Source organism: Lepus europaeus, chromosome 9 (assembly GCF_033115175.1).
Source record: "Lepus europaeus isolate LE1 chromosome 9, mLepTim1.pri, whole genome shotgun sequence".
Taxonomy (NCBI): Eukaryota; Metazoa; Chordata; class Mammalia; order Lagomorpha; family Leporidae; genus Lepus; species Lepus europaeus.
Genome location: NC_084835.1, coordinates 33,716,097 through 33,735,331, shown reverse-complemented (window position 1 = coordinate 33,735,331; position 19,235 = coordinate 33,716,097). Strand labels below are relative to the sequence as shown.

The 19,235-nt window shown below is 40.6% G+C and overlaps 1 protein-coding gene across 1 annotated transcript in view; it reads left to right on the top strand.

Annotated features, from left to right (window-relative positions):
- The window catches only part of FHIT (fragile histidine triad diadenosine triphosphatase), a 1,052,756-nt gene that overhangs the window by 735,679 nt on the left and 297,842 nt on the right, over positions 1 to 19,235 (top strand).

The window sequence follows — 19,235 nt, the reverse complement described above, 5'->3', positions numbered from 1 at the left end:
AGGGCAAAACTTAGGGAAAGGAAGGCAACCCAAAGAATGTTGTATTTGTGGGTGTGAAATACTGCCTAGAAAAACATCAGTGCTTTTCTACTTTCTAGGTATTAAATAAGAACATGTTGTAGCTTGACTCATTTGGTAATCAGTGATTCACATTAACAACCACATGGCCATTCACTTGGACAGACATATATTCAGACCATTCACCTGTCCAACCAACCATCCACTCACTCATTCGATGTTCAGCAACTGCTTGGTGACAATGGTGTCATATCTAGGTACTAGGATGTAGTTAAGAATTATTAGATATTCTGTCTTTTATTTCCCTTTATACTCTAGAAAGAAAACAAGTAAGCACAAATGAGCAGTTATAGAATTTTATATGTACTGTGAAAGATACAAACATGTGAGGAGAAATAGAAGGCTCACTCTAGATGGGGTGGACAGGTCTTTTAAGAGATGACATCTGAGGGTCTGGGGCTATAGTGTAGTGGGTAGAGCCTCCACCTGCCGTGCCGGCATCCAGTATGGATACCAGTGCCAGTCCCAACTGCTCTACTTCCCATCCAGCTGTCAGCTATGGCCTGGGAAAGCAGTAGAAAATGACCCAATTCCTTGGGCCCCTGAACCCATGTAGGGGACCCAGAAGAAGCTCCTGACTTTGGACTGGCACAGCTCCAGGCCTGTTGTAGTCATCTGGGCAGTAAACCGGTGGTTGGAAGACCTCTCTCTTTCTCTCTCTGCCTCTGCTGCTCTAACTCTGCCTTTCAAATAAATAAATAAATCCTTAAAAAATTTATTAAAAAAGAGAGATGACATCTGAATTGAGACCTAACTGTGGCTCTGTGTGCTAGTTTTTAGAATCTCAGAATGAGTGAGAAAGAGCTTGTGTTTTTAGAGAGCTGTTGAACCTGTGACAAGTGGTGTACATAGAAAGAGCCTAAAATAGAGCACTGAGAGGGGAAAGATATTTCATTCCCTTACTGTCTCAAAACAAGGGTTGTGGAGGGAATGTTGCTTGTTGTTCATCATCCATATGGAATACAGGACGTGTGTGCTGTGTCGATGTTACCGACTGTGTGATCTTCCTCCAGTTGTACTGTGATGCAGGGTAATACATTGGGGAGAAAACCTGAATGCTTCACATCGAGGCTTACTGATACATATGTGGGCAAGGAGCCTTGGAATCTGCAGTTCTCAGCTAAGCTTTTGGGGCGAAAAATAGAATGTTGACCTTTTTTTTTGCCAGACAGTGTATTGGGAGAACTGAGGAGCATATGACAACACATGCACCCTTCCTGGATAGAGTACTGGGCAAATAGATCCTTTCAAAGACATTTGTTGTCCTTGGTTTTCTTTAGCTTGGTTTCTCCTCCCATTACTGAGAAGCATATTGAGTAGGATGCTAATTCTTGGTACAGGTTTTAAGTGTATGGCCCATTAGTCATACATCCTATTTGTCCCACTCAGTCTTTTTATTTAATTAGACTCCTTGACAATCTTCATCTTGTATGATAGAATGGAACTACCCAGTGTCCATGCAAACTAAAATCATGCAAAGTGAACTTGATAATCAATAGGAAAAATTATAGTTGTTATATGACTTCTAAAATGCTTACACAAACATTAAAAACTCTCCTACTTTCTGGTTTAATAGTATACACAATGGAAACAAATAGTGATACTTTTTAGGGTACTGTAATTAAAACGTTAGAAACCGTAAGAAGTAAAGTACTGTATTGCTTTGAAAAATGCTTATGAAGACCAATTAAAGCCGTACTCCTTTCTCTTTTATCCTCCTACAACTGATTGTACAGACTGCCTTGGCTAATGATCTTAATCCTTCCGAAGTTTAATCACCTTTCAACATACTATCCTTTGTGTTTTCAATGTTGTGAAATAGAATGTTGAAGAAAAGGTGGCTTTTTCTCCTGTCCTTTCTTGCTCTGCTCCACCTTTCTGCTCTTCATCATCAACACCCATTTCCTTTACAGCAATATGTGTGCTTTCACTGATGTCCTCTGTCTGTGCATCTAGACTCCATTGGACAACAGCAGAGTCAACATTTCTGTAGTTAGGTGTTCCTTCTAGAACCTCATTTATGTTTGATCTCAAATTTAATGGTTGCTTTTTTGGTGTTCTTATTGTTGTTGTAATCTCATGCTTGTGAGCCAGTTCCCTCTTGTGATTGTCCATTTTGGTGAAAGCTCATGTAAGTTTATCGCTGGGAGATAAGTGAAGAACACACCTATATACCCTACTGGCTGTGCCTGAGTACCACATGCACAATGACCAGTCGCTGATAGAAGGGACATGATTGGCGCTGATCTTCATGCACATCTGTGATACCTATAGTGATTTGTGGACTGAAGAGCTAATAGTGGAGTTTGTACTTTTATGATGACTCAGAATTAATTCTCATGATAACTGAAATTAGAAGCATGTGATTAGGAGAACTGGTACTATTTAAGTATGTTATGATGACTGCGATTTATGCATGTTGGAGCTATGCGAGTAAAAAGTGTTGCCAGAAGTTAAATATAAATGAATTACACATAGTAGTTCCGTGTTCTTAGGGACAAAGTAGTCGTTGCCTGCCTTTGTCCATGTGTTTTCCTTTCTATTGCAGATCTTGTCACTTCGTCTTATCAAACATTCTTGGCCTTTGTTTTTGTACTGTGCAGTGCAGTCTCAACTAGCTTCAACTACTTACAAGCTTCAATGAGTTATTTAACCTAAAATGTGAAAGTTAAATGTAATTATTAAATACATACTTTTTTAAAAAAAAATTTCATTTGAAAGGCAGAGTGACAGAGAGGGAGAGACATGGAGAGATCTTCTATCGATTGGTTGAGTCTTCAAATGGCTACAATAGCTGAGACTGGGCCAGAGTGAAGCCAGGATCCTGGAATTCCATGTGGGTGGTAGGGGCCCAAGCACTTGGGTCATTTCGTGCTGCTTTCTGAGATGCATCAACAGGGAGCTGGATAGGAGGTATAGCAGTCAGCCATGAGCCAGTACCTGTATGTGAGGCTGGCATTGTAGACAGGGTCTTAACCTACAATGTACCACAATGCTGATCACTTAAGTTAAATTTAACTGGAGTGAACTATAATTAAAATCTAAATCTTTGGTCATTCTAGCTAATGACATTTTGTGTGCTCAGTTGTTACCTATGGCAGATGGGTACAATGCTGGGCAGTGTGGGATACAGATAATTTCTAACATTATACAAACTTCCATTAACTCTGCTCTATAGGCAGAAATCTTTGTTAGCTAAATTATTATGGATCTAGGGTTCTCAATAACATCAAAAAATCCAAAATACCATCCCTCTTAATTTTAACTTTCTTCCTATCTCTCTCTCTCTCTCTCACTCTCACGTTTCTTCACAAACTAAATGGAGCTGAATGAGATTCTGAGTAATGTTACCTTTTCAATGAGAACCTTTGTGTTTTTTTTTTTTCCAAATAGAAACATGAATGGGACTGGAATTTCTCTACTCTTTGGCATGGCATTTGAGGTTGCAGTCTCATGGGGAAGCATTTTGTCAGCATTATGGAGTTTGTGATATTTATTTTAATAAAAGTTGGAGTGATATAAGTGATTTCCACTTTTTTTTAAAAGTCATAGTGGCAGACATGGTGTGATGCCTACTTCACCAAGGCAAAAGACTATTGTTTGGCTAACAGAGTTTTTATATCTGAGCATACAAAGAAATGGGAGTGAGTTTTAAGATCCTACAGGAAGAATGCAAATATATAAAGGTAAAACTGTTGTGGAATTTCTAGAACATCTGTTTCATTTACGCAGATTTCTCTTTCATTAGGTATGCTTAAGTATTTTCTTGTATTTATATACAAAATAAAATTCAGGTGCATGAAAATCTTGTGTTTAAGTTGGCATGTTTGCCAATCTTTCCGGATTATTGGACCTACTAATTTACTAATATTTATTTGAAAGGGTGACACACACACACATATACACAGAGAGAGGCAGAGACACTTTCCGTCCTTTTATTCACTCCCTAGTAACTGCAACAGCTGGATCTGAGCCAGGATGAAGTCAGGAGCCAGGAACTCCATCTAGGTCTTCCACCTAGGTTTTAGGGGCCAAATTACTTGGGCCATCTTCTGAACTTTCGCAGGAACATTAGTTAGATGCTGGATTGGAAACAGAGTAGCTGGGACTTGAAGCTGGCACTCCCCTGTGGGATGCTGGTCTCAAAAACAGTAGTTTAACCTGCTGTGCTACAACAGTGGCCCCTGGATCTATTAATTTAAACAGTAGGCAAATCATATGTTCTGTGCTGTTGGAACATAGCTTGAAAAATGTCAATGTTTGCAGTTCCTGAATACATTTAGACTTTAAATTCTCATTTTATTTATTTGGGAAGCAGAGGGATAGACAGACAAGAGAGAATGAGCTCCCATCTGCTATTTCACTTTTCAAATGCCTGCTGTGGCTGGGGGTTGGCCATAACCAAAGCTGGGAGTGAGGAACTCAATTCGGGTCCCCTTAGTGGGTGAGAGAACCCAATTACTTGAGCTGTCACCACTGTGTTTCAGCATCTGTATTAGCAGGAAGCTGGAGTCAAGAGCCAGAGACTAAACACCAGCTCCCTACACATAAATATTCAAAATATTTTTTCATTGTTTGTTTTTGCATCTCAGGTTATTTTTATTATTAACAGTTGTGTTTTGAAGAATCGCCACAGTTAGAACTGGAGTGGAGGAGGAAATGATAGTAAGATAATTAATTCCTGCCCTTTGCTGTCCCTGATGCTCGGATTAGCATGGGAAAGGGTAATGCAGAGATCAGAGGAGGAATCCGAGGCAAGTGGGTGATTAAACAATAACTCTGGGGTTAGTGGCCTTCTTTTGTTGTTTTCCTTGATGGTTGCTAAGAGGGTTATGCTAGATGGAGGGGTGTCTTTAAGCACTTCGTTCAACTGACTCTTGTTTTTCACAAGTGTTGATTATTTTAGTTGGTGATGTAAAATATGCTATTATGTTGAAAAATAAAGTCCTTTTAACATTCCAATCAAGTCAGTACAGATATTAACCCAACTTGAGGAAGAGGGCACAAGGCAAATAAATCTGAGGAAGAAGGTATAGCTTTGAAGGAGGAGTTTCTTGTTTGAAACCCTGGATTTGGGAATGTAGCTCCGCTACTACTTCTAAAGATGTCACAGCGTCGGTCTGCGCCGTGGCTCAATAGGCTAATCTTCCGCCTGTGGCATTGGCACACTAGGTTCTAGGCTCGGTCGGGGCACCAGATTCTGTCCCGGTTGCTCCTCTTCCAGTCCAGGTCTCTGCTGTGGCCTGGGAGTGCAGTGAAGTATGGACCAAGTCCTTGGGCCCTGCACCTGCATGGGAGACTAGGAGAAGCACCTGGCTCCTCCCTTCGGATCAGTGCGGTGCCGCTGCGGCCATTGGAGGGTGAACCAACGGTAAAGGAAGACCTTCTCTCTGTCTCTCACTGTCCACTCTGCCTGTCAAAATAATAAATAAATAAATAAATAAAGATGTCACAGCATCTCTGTCATTGGCAGTTGGCTTTCTTAGCAAACTGTAAGCTGATGGAAGGAACAATTTTTTCCCCTTTGACTGGCTTTGTGCTGAGCTATATTTGCATACAAATCAACAGCTTGAAAAACTCTGCTTTCTTGACACTCTAGCAGTGTAGTTCATTGCTGAATATGTGTTGTTAGTGAATAGCTGCTTTCTTTTTAGAGGCTGCCTGATTAACTTATTCTGTTCTGAAAGCCACCACAGTGACATTAAAAAGTCCTTTGCTTCCTGTTTGGGAAACATAAGGACAGTTTGCAAAATCTGTTTTTTTTGTTTTTTTTTTTTTCTTTCCTGGTAGAATTTTTTGAATTTTTTTATTGTTGTAAATAATTTAGTCCATTCTGTAATTTTGAATAGATCACACAATCATATTTATGTGTCCAGCTGTCTTTTGTTGGAAGAGACATGTCTTAAATTGTTCACTGCTGAATCAGATTATTATGACTTTAGCATTACGCCCTTAAAACAAAATCTTCTGTGTCTTACAGAGGCTTCATCTTTGTAAATTACAGCACACTGCTCAGACACAGTGTGAACTTCATTGTAACCCTTTAGGAATGGGTCTACTAGCTTCTTAGTCAAAATGAACAAAAATCAGATCCTATTGTTAATCATTCTGTGGGGAGAAATTTTCACATTATTTTACTAATTTAAATCCGTGATCCTTGTCTTCTTGGGGTCAGGAGACTACTTCAGAGCTTTTTAAAATAAAAAAAAAAGTTATTTATGTATTTTATTATTGAGAGGCTGAGTGAGAAGCAGCTTGTGAAGGAGGAGGAAGTGAAGGGGGAAGGGCGGCGGGCAATGATGTCTATGACAGAAGGATATCCCATTTGCTGGTTCAGTTCCTGAATGCCTGCATTCAGAGCTGGGACAGGGTGATGTCAGAAACCAGGAGTTCAGTTCAGGCCTGGCATGTGGGTGGCAGGGACCGAGGTTCTTGAGCCCAAAGCATACACGAGAAGGAAGATGAAATTGAGATCAGAGTTGGAACGTGAACGCAGGTACTCTGACACAGGAAGTGGAATCTTAACCATGGAGCCAAATACCTGCCTCTCTTGAGAATTTTTTGTATGCCATAGACTGCAGGAAAACATGGCTCGTGTGCACTTGCACCCCACCTTTGCAAACAATTTCAGCAAATTGAAAGAAGCCCTGGAGCCCAGCTGTAGACCCAGGTAAGGAAATTCTGATTGGGCTATTTCTGGTTAGGAAATGTGCACATTTCAGGAGAACGTCTGAATGGTGCCTGACATAATCCACCCCCAATCTTGCCACCTCAGCTCTTAAATCACATAACTCTCTGTTCAGTAACTCAAGCCAGAACCTGTTATACCTCTTCCATGCCCACCCCCCAACTTTCCCAACCTCAGTAAGTCTTACAGCTCCTACCTAACAAATACACTTCAAGCTCTTTGCATATCAGCCTCTACCACAGTGCCAGCCTGGTTTCTGTCTCCCATCTAGTTTCTGTAAAGATGCCCCTAGTGGTGTTCAGCCTTCATCCTTGCTTTGCTTCAGTCATTTTCCCACACTGAATCGAGAGGATCCTTTAAAAAGAGAACCTAGACTCTATCACAAGCCTCCATTCCCTACTTCCCAAAACCATTTGTTGGCTTCTCCATGAAAATAAAAAACAAATCCAGATGCTGATCCAGGGCTGTGGAGAGCCTGCCCTCTTATTGGGTGCTGTAGCTGAGCAGGTTTGGCTTGCATTGTTCTTCCCCTTGCATCACGGGCTGTTTGTTTTCTCCCCTCAGCCCTTGTCCCTTTCCCAGTAGTTACTCCAGGCAGATTTGTTCGTTGTCCTTTCCTACTCATTCACTGCGATTGACACCTGGACCTCCTGGATGTGCTGTATCCTCAGTGTTTTCCATAGTACCTGTCAGGCACTAGGCTAATTAATAAATGTTATGAGTGAATACTTGAAAACCATGCAAAGTTCTTCAAAATATCTTGGATTTATCCTTTTCTCCAGAGTTTGGCTTTATGATCATCCGTCCATCACTTATTCAAAAGCTCATTCATTTCATACTTGCCGAATGCATCTCACTATGATAAATTCTAATATGATTTATTTCAGGTTGCCAGCTCATAGAGAACTGAATTTTTTTTTAGAGGGTAGGCGTTGATTCGGATTCTGTGATGATGTCGAATTAGCATAATTAAGGCTTTCTTTTGGTTTTTTGAAATGAAGAATTTAATATTTGTCAAAAAAAAGAGGTTTCTTCATCATTAATAAAAAAGCATAGAACAATGTTACCCTCATGGCTTTTCAAGCTCCCATGAGTTTATGGTCCACAAATTTTTCATTTAAAAGGCATGCAGAGCCTTTGATGCATGAAGGACATTTGGGTTTATTATTTCCTATGCCTTTAGTTGGGTCCATTTCAGATTAAGAATTCAGGACTCAGGTTTTAAATTTTTATTTATTATTGTTAGTATTAAAATTCCCTTAATGATATTTGTTGAAGCAATATGAGTCTAGGCTGGTTCACTAGTATCTTAAGAAACCACCACTGCTGGAAACTTTTGAAGAAACAACTCTTGAGAAATAGTTGTTTCCAGAGCATGTGTTTTGTTTTTTTTTTTTTTTTTTCTTAAGCCGTTTTTATTACACTCAAGGTATTAAGACAAGTACAAAATAATCTTGTAAGTAGGATATTGTATCAGTGAATAAAAAAGGAGACATCACGCAGTATGAAGAGCTTTACAAATGCCTAAAATGCAGACGCTGTGACATGGTAACACACAACCTGAAAGGGAGAGGCTGCTGTTCCCCTCGTTCAGAAATGCTGTATTTCCCGAAACAAAACAGGGACCAAATAAAATGATGTGCTGCATGGGACACATTCCATAACCAAATGCTTGGGTTTCAGTCTCAATGCCACTCCTGAAAATCGCGTCTTTTTACAAACATGCACCTTAGAAGGTGGTGGTGATGGCTCAAGTGGTTGGGTCTCTTGCAATTTTAGTATTATGTGCTGCCGAAGCAAGCACAAGGTTGGGTCTCTACCATTCATGTGGGAGGTCTGAATTGAGTTCTTGGCTCCTGGCTTTAGCCTCTCCTGACTCCAGCTGTTGTAGGATTTTGAGAATGAACCAGCAGGTGAGAGATCTGTGTATGTGCATGTACTTGTGTGCATTTCTCCCTCTGCCTCTTAAAACAATCAAAGGAAGAAGGGAGGGAGGAGGAAGGGTTGTTTCCTAGATGAAGCGATGCAAAGGCTGCATGTATTTGTCCTTTCACCAAATGTTTTTTTGAAGACCTCCCTATATTTAGGTCTGTGTGTGGCACCAGGAGGGCTAGTAGAGCCTGTCTATACAGGAGTGAGTTTTATGTTTTCAGAATGGTTTATCTGCTGGATATACTTCCCCCTTATCATCCTGGTCCCTTTCAGTCTCCGTCCCATCTCGTCTTTCTTTCTTTCCATGTTTACTGTCTGGCTGGTCTTTGCTCTCACATGATAATCTGAATTAGGATGCCTCTTTGGCTCCATTGGCTTGGTCAACTATCCTGAAGGTCAGATGGAAACAGGAATTTTTATGTATTCTTGTGTAGCTAGAGCAAAACTTAAATAGTAATCCCAGGTTTTCAGGATCTGATAAAGAAGTTGGACAAAAAACATCATTCTGTGTGGGAGTTTGGACTCTGTATTTCAGTGTGGCCACCCTGTGAAAATGGAGACTCAGGTCATTGTGTCCCCGTTCACTTACTGATGGAATCAAAGTGTGTACCTCGTTTCGCACTATTAAATTATTTATGTTGCATGTGGTTTTCTAGAAGGTCTCCAGTGAACTGTGGATTTTTAGCACTACTTTCTGATCTGTGTTAGTCTAAAAAGCCTTTCAAAGAGTTTTGGGAATGATTCTGATACTGGAGCATAACTGTAATTTAAAACAATCCCTCATTGGGATGATTCTTAAATATTTGTTTCACTTGCTGAGTGCACTTTATTTCTTTTCTCACAGCACTCCTTCAACTCTTAACTCCTCTGAGCATTTTTATCATATTTTCATATTGGTGTGTTCCCACTCCCTTGTTTACATCATCATAGACAGACACTTTTGAGTGACAGTTAATTTTCCTTTTCAGAACTCTCCTAACCAGCATTACCTAAATCCCAGACATTTCTGTCTATCTCTAGGACAATAACAATGATAATAGATTTTCATGATGGTTACCCAGAGACATTGCAAGACCCAGACAAGACTTCCTTACCATTAGGAAAGGGAGAGAGGGAGTCCTTGAGAAAATGTTTTTATTGCTTTCTAATTGAAAAATGACAGAGACTTGACATGCATGCTAATATTCTTTCCTCCCTCATGGTAGCCAAAACTCATAAATTTCTTCAGTCTTCTCTCATGATGCCAATCAGGGCCTTAGAACTGTCTTCAATGCAAACCACTAAGTAACTACTACAAGCTGGTTGGGGTTAGCAAAAGAGATAAAAGCTTAAAAAGTTGTTGAAGAGGAAGAATTTGTTGGATAATAAACTTGCTCTGTACACTGCGAGAATCACTAATGACTGCTGTATCACACATCATGTGTTTTAATGAAAAATTTCTCAGCATATTTAAGTAAATAAATAAAATGCATCTTTATGATTAAAAGGATGTTTAGTAACATTTCTTGCTTAAAAAGCAGGCAACTTCAGGTATCTCCACATACTGAGAAATGATACTCAGGACTTGCCAATGACATTCTTGGAGCATTTGTACTATGCATTGTTCACAAAATAATAATACTTGTTGCATAAATAAGCAAATTTGAGAAATGCTGCATAGTCTCTCTTCTTTTTGAGAACTTAGAGTGCACATTTGCCATTAAATATACTGGTGCATGCTGCAGTAAAGAAACTTGTTTTTTATTTCTTTTCTTCCAGTGTTTCTTAATTTATGTTGATCATATGGTAAATTTTTTTTCCAAATAGCATCTAGTAATATCTCATGGAACCAGGATTCTCCTAAAGAACTCTAGTAGACTACTGGAGATGTATGGAGATTTTTATAACCTTGGGAGATACTGAAATAGCATGAGCATCTATACCACATGGCCCTGCCAGGATTTTCACTTAATAGTGTTGTGACCATGTTTGGTCTCAGCTCTGTATCTGGAAAACCAGGAAATGATATTATATGTCTCTAAGTGTTGCTGAACATCTCTAGGACCATTCTTTAGTCATGCATTGCTTAAAGATGCAGATATGATCTGAGACATGTATTAAGCAATTTTGTTGTTTTGTGAAAATCATAGTGTATGCTTACACAAACCTAAGTGGTAGAGCCTACTACACACCTAGACTATATGGTGTGTGTGTGTGTGTGTATGTGCATGTGGTATAGCTTATTGTTCCTTGTGCACTAACAGAACCACACAGTAGTAAATGAAATATAAGAGAAATGATGCACTCAAGAAACTTGGTAAAAACTAGATGTGTGACAATGGTGTCAGCTTTACACAACTCTTTTTTTTTAAAGATTGATTTATTTATTTGAAAGGCAGAGTTACAGAGCAGCAGATGCAGAGTCAGGGGGAAGGGAAAGAGGGAGAGAAAGGTCTTCCATCCACTGGTTCACTCCCCAAATGATTGCAACAGCTGAAGCTGGGCTGATCCAAAGCCAGGAGTCAGAAGCTTCTTCCAGATCTCCCACATGAGTTCAGGGACCCAAGGACTTGGGCCATCTGCTGCTGCTTTCCCAGAACATAGCAGAGATCTGGGTTGGAAGTAGAACAGCAGGGACTGGATCTGGCACCCGTATGGGATATTGGCATTGCAGGCAATGATTTTACCTGCTACACTATGGCATTGGCCCCAATACAACTCAGTTTTACAGTAAGCTTTATATATAAACTTTTTTTTAAAATAAACTTTTATATTATTTACTTCTTACCTGCATATTTAATTTAGGCAAGCATATATATTTAGGTAAGCATATCTTCCCAAAATATTATGCTCATATATGAATAACATAGGATTCCTTTTCCTTGAAAAATTCACAGGAAAATGTGTGATTCCAACCAATGTCTCTGAACCAGAATGCTTCTAGGCTACAGGCTTCCCTATAATTTTCCTTTCTTTGAAAGCCCCCTGTTTGCTTGTCTGTATGAATTTGATTCTCACATTCGAGCATCTGGACTAGTGCAGAAGAGTTGAGGGTAGCTTAGGGCACAATGCCTGGAGAAGGTTAAGTGCCTTGTGTTCCTCCTAGACCCAAGGACTCACTGTATTTTTAGCTCAAAGCATTCCCTAGGAGGAGACATGAGATAGTAGCTATCTGTGAAATGCTTGCCTTGAGATCCTACTGAGAGCAGAGAACTACCATTATCTTTGTTACCCTGTTCTTTTTTTTTTTTTTTTTTTTTTGACAGGCAGAGTGGACAGTGAGAGAGAGAGATAGAGAGAAAGGTCTTCCTTTGCCGTTGGTTCACCTTCCAATGGCCGCCGCGGCTGGCGCGCTGCGGCCAGCGCACTGTGCTGATCTGATGGCAGGAGCCAGGTGCTTATCCTGGTCTCCTATGGGGTGCAGGGCCCAAACACTTGGGCCATCCTCCACTGCACTCCCTGGCCACAGCAGAGAGCTGGCCTGGAAGAGGGGCAACCGGGACAGGATTGGTGCCCCGACCGGGACTAGAACCCGGAGTGCCGGCGCCACAAGGCAGAGGATTAGCCTATTGAGCCGCGGCGCTGGCCTGTTACCCCGTTCTTTAGGTTGTCATACTCTGGGACTCAAATTTGCTTAAAATTGTGTTTATGCTGTGGTTGATGAACATCCCATGGACCCTTCACTGTGTCACTGAAATTGGGATGTTAATGTCTAGTGATGAAAGGTGTGGCCTAAATTGGTATGGTAATTCTCAAGAACTGTACTTCTTAATTATTTGAGGTAATAGTTCTACCTTTGTAATATGAGATTTACCAAAGTATCCACACTGTGACGAGCAGATTACTTTCTGAGATGTCATGTACTTTGATTCAAAGTTCTGTAACCATGTTATTTAAATCCATTAAATTGAATCTTCTCTTAAAAAGTAGCTCACAATCTAGTCTGTTGTTTTTTGAAATGACATTAAGTATTATGTTAAGCATTTGCAAGGACTAGGAATATTTGTACTTGTTAGAGCAAATAATGAGTTACCTAAGATCTGCACAAGTCTGCAATGCAAGCTGGAAAATTCTGTGCTTATCATTAAGCCACACAGAAATCTGCAGGAGAGATGCAGACTCCTTTCTATTAGTTCAGAAAAATGACTAATTCTGTGTATTATTTGCTACAGCCTTACTTCATATTCATATATACATGTACTAATTAGCCTCATCAAAATCAATGATATTTTGATGATTTAATTTGTTTTGCTAACTTTTATATTCTGAATTCCTAGAATAGATCAAATATAGAAAAATGGGGCAAGTCTGAGCAACTCAGAATAATATTCTGCTGTCATTTTAATTAATCATCTGAATCCATGCATTTCCATTTCTCTGTCATGACTCTGTATTCTAATAGTTCGTATTTGTCATGGAAATGCTTTTAAAATTATTTTTAAAATCATCAGTTTTTAGCCTTGATGAGCCCATTTTGAGCTTAGCAAATTGATTTTGAATAAAAACGTAGCAGCATCGTGAAAACTTGATGTCATTGGGCTGATTCTCACTTTTGCAGTGTCTAACTTTGGTCTTGACTTCTCTGGGACTTTGCAGTTGTTTTTATAGTGCAGGTAGCAGTATGGGAGGGGCATATACACCAGTTCTTGTTAGAGGGGCAAAGTGATATTGCAAAGGGGCATGTAGGATGAAGAGTCCTATGGTTATATTTGCGAATAACCACTGCAACTTTAGGCACATAAGTAGTAGAAAGATTCCATTTGGTTTCTTTTCTTATACTTATTCTGAGTTGGCTGTGTATCAGTAAAAGCTCCACATAAGGCTTGCCATATTGTCACAATGCTTTAATGTGACAAAAACACCTGAAGTTTTTTGGTTTTTTTTTTTTGTGTGTGTGTGTGTTTTTGACAGGCTGAGTGGACAGAGAGAGAGAGAGACAGAGAAAAAGGTCTTCCTTTGCCGTTGGTTCACCCTCCAATGGCTGCTGTGGCCGGCGCACGGCACTGATCCGAAGCCAGGAGCCAGGAGCTTCTCCTGGTCTCCCATGGGGTGCAGTGCCCAAGCACTTGGGCCATCCTCCACTGCACTCCCTGGCCACAGCAGAGAGCTGGCCTGGAAGAGGGGCAACCAGGACAGGATCCAGTGCCCCAACCGGGACTAGAACCCGGTGTGCCAGCGCCGCAAGGCGGAGGATTAGCCTATTGAGCCGCAGCGCCAGCCCATCACCTGAAGTTTTTATGTCCAGAAGGATGGAGATGGTCAGTGCTGAGCTGGAAAAGAAGAGCCAAAAAAGAGACATTATTAGGTCTTTGATGGTCTTCCATGATACAAACGATGTGAGAAAGTCAGTGATTCTCATCACTAGAATATACAGCTAGCAAAGGGACTCAGTGCGTCTCACAACCTAACCCATTGATACTGCACTATTTCAGTCTTCCTCTGTCTTTCCATTGAGGGGAGCCAGGTCAGCTTGAAGCAAGCCGAAGTGAAGGATAGAGAATGGCCAAAATGCAAGTTCCGCTTCCTTTCTCTCATTCAACCACCAGAGCCAGATAGTTCTCTTTCTTGATCCTCTGATTTAACTGGTCTCACCGTCAATGAGGGCAGATTCACTACCCTCACAGAGGCTTCATTCCACCATCCTTTGTTCATCCAAAGCTGAGTCTATCTTAGATTGTTAGCAGTTTTGCATAATAGCTTCATATTTAATGAAAATCGTGATTGTCTTCCGTGAACAGAGGAGCTCTGAAAGTGCATGGTGCACTTTAACAAGAGACTGAGTCATGAAAGCTATAAAAAAGCACTCAATCAAAGCATTACTAATAACATGAACTTTAGAATTAGGCAGGCCTAGGTTGAATTCTATTTTTTAATGTCATTTTGGATGTACCATCATGGCAACTTGTTTTCTATAAGCTTTCATTTCTTCATCTGCATAGTGGAAATTAAAATAGTATTTTATGGGTTCAGCATAAAGATGAAATAAATGAGTACTTAATATGAACAAAACTGATTTTGGCTAAAAGAGTGATGATTGACATTATTCTTAGTAGCTAATTTTAAGTTGGTAGACCATTTTCAAGGACAGACTTTGGCTCAAACTTGGAGAAATGATTCTAATTTTAGAAAAATGAAATAAGATACAACATGGAAAAGTTTAGCACCTTGAGGCGGTTTTAGATTCAGCCTGCTCTGTACTTCCACAGCATTTTGTAATGATTTCTGTCTATAGCTCTCGCCTCTCTGTGTTGTAATGATCTGTTTACACTGCGTGACAGGTTGGGACACTGGAGTTTAAACTCTTGAAGGTCAGCGAGTCTGTCCTATCCACCTTGGCACCCTCAGTTCTATCACAAACCCTAGACTAAGAGGAGGCTCTAGTTGTGTGATGGTTCAGTGAGTGGTTTGCCAGTCCAGTCAACTGATAGAATTTCTCCTCCATTTTTAAAATTCACGTTGCATTTCATTTGCTCTAAGTTTTCTTTGATTTTTCATCTACTGTGAGGAACCTACTTGTCTTTAAAATATCCAACCTAAATTGTAACAATTGCCCTTCTTCCTTTTAAAAATGTTATTTCTTAGTTGATCTGTCTATGCTAGATGTAGGAACGGGCCACATTCCTTCTCATACCCCCTTTTACAAGTTTTCACACATGTTGAGCACTGGATAAACATGAATTAAATTGAACTGAGCACATACAGTTTTTTTCATGGTCATCAATGTGTTGGCTAAGAAATCTCAACACAGGTATTAATGCCAAGAGGCAGAACTCAAAATAAGCCATTGTAGCATCATATAATGGGGAATTTACCCATTGCCAAGGCCTGAGAGTCTTCAAATCATACTGCATCCATTGTTTATCTTAGAACAATTGGTCTATTAACAGTGGCAGCATAATTATAAGAACTGTCTGCTGTTCTTCAAAATCAATTTGTTTTCTTTGGATTTTTTTCTCTAGGAACAACATATAACAAATCATACCCTGCATCTTCAGGCAATATGTCCTCCCCCTCAGGCTTATGCACTTATTTTATAAAATTGCCACAATTCTCCAAGGAATTTGGGAATGGTGCTTTGCTTGGTTCTCTTCTGCATCTGCAGATCCCAGGCTTTGTTTTTTGCAATTCAGGATGGCAGAGACTCCCTGAGTTGTGTTCTCTGGGCAGCCTCAGTGTCATGTGCGTTGGAGTGGTTGTGATTCAGACTTACAAAGCCCTGAACTTACTGAGGTTCATTAAAATGGGCTCCCTGGCTCAAGCATTTTTCTTAAAAAGCGAACATTTAAAAGATGACAAAGTTTTTGTTCAACAAACTAATTAGTGTAACTTTCTTGTCTTCAACTTAGGAAAAGAAAGAAAGACCCTCAAATATTTTAAGTTTTCCTTAGTTACTTTGTTTAAATCTGGCCTGCCTCTCCTTTTTGTAAATGAAGGTTTAATGGAATATTGCTGAACCCATTCATTTTTGTATTTTCTATGATGGCTTAGTCATATGACCCATAAAACCAAAAATGTTTACCATCTGTTTGGAAGAATGTTCTGGACGGCTTGAAGTCCTTCAGAAACATGTTTCTGTTTCCAAGTAACCATAGGATAATCCATTCTACTCAAAAGCTGTCCATTGTTAAACTAGAGCCTTCTGTCCCCAGGTTTCTACTGTTTTTCTATACTTCTCTGTTCTTACATACTTACTTCTGATTTTGCTGAAAACTGCAGTTTCAGTTCTCTCTCCTGGAAAGGAAGAAAGTACAGGAAGAAATTGTTAAACTCCTTTGCTATTCCTAGAGTTCAGTAGTGTCCACATTTAACTGGTGCTGGATGTTCATTGAATGAATAAATAAACTACATTTCTTTATCTCAGTAATAAAGCAGCACTTATATGAAGTTTGAGATTCTGAATAATCTAGAAACCACTTCTTTTTAGTTATAAAATTTGCTTAAAATGAAATACTACCCTCATTGTTTTTCCTTTTAGTTTATGTGAAAATTAGAGTATATAAAAGTAAGTTTACCTTTCTTGAGCTCACATCCAGTATTAGTACTTACTGTGCCCAATATTAAGGATGCAGCTCTGCAGGTTTTCCCAATCTTGTGTAGATAACTGGGAATCACGGTATTACTCTCTCTATTCTGTCAGAGTCTTGGTACCCAGTGGAGGCTGATTGAAGTGTCTGGTTTATCCTTTATTTACTCATTCCAGCAGGACACAAGTGCCTCTGGTCCTCTAACCAGCAGTGGAACAGTGGTAAATAATACAAAGTCTTTCACTAGAGGAGCCAACCAAGAACACTTGGAGCTGGTGACAATGACTGTGGAAAGGACTAAAACAGAGTGATATAAGAGTCATTAGGTGGTAATTTAAATTGCTGCCCATAGAATGCCACTTCCAGGGAGGACAATTTGAATAGGAATTGAATGATCAGAAACAAGTACCAATGGGGAATTGAATTCTAGACAGAGAATATACCCAGGCCAAAGGCTCCAGGTGCAGTTGGAGCTTAGTGTATTTAAGGAATAGAAAGAAGGTGAATATGTCAGATGACTGAGATGTGTAGAATGCAAGGGGTGATGGAGAAGAGGAGGTAGGTAAGCAGGAGCCAGGATATATGTAGCCTGTGGTGAGGTAGGATCTTTTCTGCTTGGATTTTTTTTTTAATTTTTTTTTTTTTAATTTTTTTGACAGAGTGGACAGTGAGAGAGAGACAGAGAGAAAGGTCTTCCTTTTGACGTTGGTTCACCCTCCAATGGCTGCCGCGGTAGCGTACTGCGGCCGGCGCACCGCGCTGATCCGATGGCAGGAGCCAGGAGCTTCTCCTGGTCTCCCATGGGGTGCAGGGCCCAAGGACTTGGGCCATCCTCCACTGTACTCCCTGGCCACAGCAGAGAGCTGGCCTGGAAGAGGGGCAACCGGGACAGGATCAGTGCCCCGACTGGGACTAGAACCGGGTGTGCCGGCGCTGCAAGGCGGAGGATTAGCTTAGTGAGCCGCGGCGCTGGCCTCTGCTTGGATTTTAAAGAGACTGAGGGGAGATGGTTAATCCTGGTATGTTGAGGTTTAGCTAGTTCCCAGAATGGCACAAGGAACATGTTCAGTGGTGAATGTGCTACTGGCCAACTGAACCATTCACAGAGCACCGGGGAATCCAGAAACCAACCCTGTGGGACTCAAGATCTGTGCATCTCCTGGTGGAGCCCTGTGGAGTCTACCTTTGTGGTCACTTCTAGGGTAAGATGCTTCCTTGGCCATCCTCTAGGTGGCAGTCAAACAAACATAGTGATCACTCAAACCAACATATGCCGAGTAAGCATCCCTAGAAGTCCTTCTTTCTTATTTTTCATTTTGTTTATAAGGCAGGGAGACAGAGACAGACAGAGATCTTGTATCTGCTGCTTTACTGCCCAAATGCCTGTATCATCCAGGGCTGGGCCATGCTGAAGCCAAGAGCCTCAAACTCCCATCTGGATTTCCCACGTGAGTGGTAGGGACCCAACTCCCTGAGCCATCAGTTTCTGCCTCCAACAGTGTATGTTAGCCAGAAGCTAGACTGGTAAGCAGAGCCAGAACTCAAACCCAGGCCCTTGAATGTGAGATGTGGGCATCACCGGTGACATTTTAACTTCTTTGCCAAATACTTACCCACAGTGTTCTTCGTTATTATCACTTGTTCAGCAATGCGTGTGTAATACACACATACGATGACTTCTTAACAAAAGGCTTGGTTCCAGGGAATATATAGTATTTGGACATTGTTGCACAAACAGGCTGCTAAAAACATTCCCCTAAGTGGGAATGCATTAGGCCTGTTCAACTTTTTAAAGACATGTTGAAGTACTGTTATACATGGTAATTAAAAGTAATAAATGCGTATGGTACTGCGTCTCTGGGCAGGGAGTACACAGGACAAAGCATCTGGTCAATTCAGTCATTTTCATTTCATTTCCTAAGCATTTGACTTGTTGAGTCTTAGATCAAACCAGTCCTTAGCATCAGGCAAAGCCAAACCAAAAAACAAGCTTTGATAGCACTGAATAAACAACATCATCACAAAACAACTCCTGGATGTCATTGAAGCGAGTAAATTTACACTGCATTCAGAGGCAGTCAGATTCATTCTGCTGGCTTTCTCAGGAAGTGGTGTTGAGGTAAAATGCTTCCTTCTCCACGTAGTTGCTGTGTTTAGGCAGAGCTAGTGCAGCAGGTCAGGATGTTGTTGGAAGCCTCTGTGATTGTCGTCTTGCTGAGACTCGGTGAAGCCAGGCCTAAGGGAGGGTATAAATTAAAGTAGGAGGAGGAAGATGGAGAAAGGGCCTTTTGATCAAAGGAAAGTAACTCAGGAGGGTGTGGAGGCTGGCCATCTGCTAAAAGGAAATAAAAGGAAATCCCTCATTTCTAAACGGTTCATTGACCCATGATAATAAAGCAACCCAGCCAAGGAAGGATAATTATCTTTTTAAGTATCTGATGCCCTGTGGGTGAAGGCCTCCCTTCTACTCTCTTGAAAAATAGACTCAGATTAAACAATGCCCCTGTTCTGAGTTTGCCATAGATGTGAGTTTC